This window comes from Ursus americanus, chromosome 34 (assembly GCF_024610735.1).
Source record: "Ursus americanus isolate L20-20 chromosome 34, mUrsAme1.1.p, whole genome shotgun sequence".
In the NCBI taxonomy this organism is placed as follows: Eukaryota; Metazoa; Chordata; class Mammalia; order Carnivora; family Ursidae; genus Ursus; species Ursus americanus.
The window spans coordinates 26,366,967-26,371,310 of NC_142160.1; positions in this window are offsets into that span (position 1 = coordinate 26,366,967).

The window sequence follows — 4,344 nt, forward strand, 5'->3', positions numbered from 1 at the left end:
ACTGCCGGGTCCTTTGACTTCAAATCTACGAAGGCTTCTTTCCCCTGTTGATGACGGGTGTGAGCATCAGACATTAGACTGACAGCAGCTGGTCCCCAGCCCGAGACAGCAAGGGTCAGCAGAAGGTGTGTCCGGACAGGATTCTGAGACATTGGTAGGGTTCTTGTGAAGGCTCCTAGGACTCGTCCAGTAAAGCGGGTGCCTTGATCCCTGGAGAGAGTGGAACGTGCACCCCAAGTGGGAAACACATTTTAATAATTTATTTGGTTACCGGGAAAGCATCAGCCTTGTGACAAGGACAGGCTCTAACCCCTCTGGAAATGAGCGTACAAGACCAAGAAAAATACGGATCACACATCCTAAGTGGCGGCGGTTCAATGAAGTCCCGTGGCAGGTGTTACACTTTCCTAGAAGTCCCTACGCCTATGTCTGTTTCTAATTTGAGTCAGGGTCGACGTTCTTGGAGGCTGAAGGAAGGCAAACAGCCGAAGAAAGGGGCTTGTCAGGGAGCCAGAAAGAGCCAAGCGGCTGTCTTGGGCTTCCAACAGCCTGACTGTTTATTGAATTTACTTCTTTGTCCATTTTTTGTCCAAATTAAGGTTTTTTCCAAAAGCTGACTGTGGGTATGTCACGAGGACATCAGATGGCTAACATCTGGCAATGAAGGGGCATTTTCCCAGAAGCAAAATTGACTTTGTCTACAAGTGACACAATCTGACAGATATAATAGAATAGCTTAGTATTATTTCACAATATTTCCCGTGTAATTTGTATATTAAATCGGCCTATTTACTGTAACAAATCTTTTGGAATATTTCCATCCAAACGAGGCTGTAAAGCACTTCCCAGACCAGGATCACAGATCTTTATGAAACTTAGACAATCTCAGACTAAAGGCCAAGAAATCTTTGTCTTTTTAACAGAGAGAAAACTGAATTGCAATGCAACAGATTAATTTCATATTTACATTTACTTTTTACTAAATTTATTTTAACTTAGCCAGCTTGATCACACATTAAAAAAAATTTTTTTTACCTACCTCTAATTGTTCCACATTCTGATTTTGTTTAATGTTTTCTCTTCCAACCATACTTATTTTAGGACAAAATTACTTTTTTTTTCTTAACAGAAAAGTGTATCTCTATTTCTCGTGTCTTTTTTTTTTTCTGAAAACATATCAGTTTTCTTGGCGGATGAGGATATTTCTCTTATCATTTTTAGTAGTCTTAATTACTTATATTAATTAGAATTTTTACCTTTAGAAACCTTGACTTCTAATGAAAACTAAGCAGCAAACAGTGGTGATCAATCTATCATCTCAACATTTTCGAATTTGCAAACTTAGGGAATATTTAAAATTTTCTGGAGGCGTGTGCTTTTTAAAATTTTCTTAATGTAACATGAACTTTTCCAAATATTTTTAGTTTCTCTGTAAAAAGAAGCCAAAAGTAGATACACCTATGTTTAGTAATTAATATTCTAGTATTTTGTCTTATTTGGAAATGATCTAGATTTTTAAAGAATGTAAATTAACTCATTAGTTAAGTTAGTAAAACTTAAAAGGTTTTAAGTCATCAAAAAGACTGAGGGAAACTACTGTGTTTTTTAAAGAAGCCTCAAATTTTCTCACTTTGACTGAGTTCCCAATCTGGTGCCTAAGACAGGTCCCAAGCGCAGTTTCCGCCTCCCCACGGGTGTATTTTTAACCCGTGAGCCAGGAAGTTTTCAGTCTAGTCCAGTGAGTCTGCCCCTTGGGCTCTCTCCATCCCCCCCAAGGAGGCGAGGTAGTGTGCTAGATAAGCCACCTTGCTTCTCCCCCAGAAAGACGCATTGCCAGAAACAATCCTTTTCCTTTGTTAATAACCCTTTGGCTACCACCTTCTTCTAGAAAAACCTTCCATTTTGTACAACTCCTGGGAGCAACTCTCTACCTGCCTGATGGGCCCTGCCTGATTCATGGAGAATTTCATAAAGCCACTTAGATCACCAAACTTACTTGGTTGGATTTTGTTATTTACCAGGAGGAAGAATTTCTTCTGTTCTAAACATTTCTTTTTTTTTTTTTTTAAGATTTATTTATTTATTTATTTATTTATTTGAGAGAGAGAGAGCTTGAGCGTGAACATGGGGAGGGGCAGAGGGAGAGGAAGACAAGCAGACTCTCCACTGAGTGGGGAGCCTAACCTGGGTCTCAATCCCAGGACCCTGAGATCATGACCTGAGCCAAAATCAAGAGTCAGATGCTTAACTGACTGGGCTACCCAGGTGCCCTCCTCTGTTCTTTAAGATCCTTCAAGTTGAGCTAAGAATCTAATCTGAGGCAGATTTACAGGAGAAAATAAAATTTGGTTTCCTACATATAGGGAATGCCCATAGGCCTGGGCTTCTAAGGACGGGCAAGCAACACAGGGCTCATAGGACATTCAGAGGAGGATGGGCTGGGGATCCCAAGGGAGAGGGGTCAGGGCTGACGATACAAAGAGGTGGGAGACCATTCGCAGGCAGGAGAGAGGAGATGTTTGGAAAACAAAGGTTGCCCTGTCGTGCACGTTAGTTTCTCAGGTAAGGAGGAATCTGTGAATGATCTCTTCCTGCTAAGGCAGGCAGGGGAGGGACAGGGAAAGAGTTTTTCCTGAATCTGCTGGGTTTTGATTGCTTTATCTCAAAAATAACTTCTACACCAATGTGGCCCATCTTGGGGCAGCTTGTCCTTGGCCCCTGCACTATTTAAAAAATTTACCCCCAAATCTGCTACTTAATCTACCTGTCTTAAGCAATGATGTGTAGATTGTTTACAAAAGGGTTATTAAGCACTAGACAAAGTCAGTCCTTATCCTAAGCTATTATGTTTTTATAGTTGATGATAGATTTTATAAGAAATAACAAATTTATTTGGCTAGTCATCTCACATAGAATAAAAGTCTTTATACTGGCTGTTGATAACTCTAAGGGCAAGCTTGGGTTAATTAAGCCATCAACCTTCAAGCACTTTTAGTATCAAATAATTTCTTAGATCACATGAACTTGAAAAGCACTTGAATTCAATTCTACCTATTGGAGTTTTAGAATGCTCAGTGCTTCCTGCCACCTGGAATTCCTAGAGGGTGTAAACGGTGCAACTTTTACAAGACCTAGAGCGACTCCCAAAGATAGCCCAAGAGAGAGCCAAGGCAGCTGGAAAGCCAAGCCACGTTCTTACGATGTAAAACCAGAGAGACCAGAGGAAATAGTAATTCCAGGACAAAAGGATCCATAACCAATGGGTCTGGACTTGGAAAGGAAGGGATAATGTGAATTCTTATCTCCCTCTCTCACCTGGGCTCAGGAGGAATTGATTTAAAAATGAGACAATCAAACAAACTCTGGGGACCCTGCCCAGGTTGGAGAAATGTTTTCCTGTGGCCCTCAGTTCAGTCCTTGGTCAAGGATGCCAGGCATCTGGGGAGGATCCCCTGTCCCCTCAGGTGGTTTCCTGTGAAAAGGTGAGTGTCTCTGCAGGTGGAAAGGCACGTGAGGTGGGAAAGTAGCAGACGGAGCGCTCCGGGAAGGGACGATGGAGGAGCCCTAGGAGACAAGTCACTCTTACAGTCTTGTGTCTCAGGTAACTCTCTTGTTTTTAATTGTTCAGTAGCCTTTTGTAATGAACCTTTCAATGTGACTATTCTGGAATCTTGAAGCCTTCTGGAGGCTTCTGCATTTGAATTAAAGTAGGCATCCGGGGCGCCTGGGTGGCACAGCGGTTAAGCGTCTGCCTTCGGCTCAGGGCGTGATCCCGGCGTTGTGGGATCGAGCCCCACATCAGGCTCCTCTGCTGTGAGCCTGCTGCTTCCTCTCCCACTCCCCCTGCTTGTGTTCCCTCTCTCGCTGGCTGTCTCTCTGTCTGTCGAATAAATAAATAAAAATCTTTAAAAAAAAAAAAAATAAATAAAGTAGGCATCCCATTCTGTGTGTTTAGATTGGGAACCCTGACTGGGGTTCTTAAACGAACAATCCTGTCTAACTAGAATGTTCCCCTTAATGGCCACTGTAACTCTAGGTTGTTTTTTAATTATTCTTTTCCATCTTTCTAGATATGCTTACCTTCTGTGATTACAATTCTCAGACTTAAATAAGCACGTGTACAGTAGGTATTGCACTTGACTATATAGCCACCCAGCTAAGGCTTCGGGTTTCTAGGAGCCCGACTCATATTTAGAAGGGAGGGGCCACAGGGTTGGGGACTGGGTGCCAAGTCACAGGGTACCTAGTGGCAGGAAGATTTTCTTGACGCTGGTGGGGGACCTAGTTTCCATGTAACCTGCTCCGTGACCAACTTATCCTGTTATGGGAGACTCCTTGAGGTGG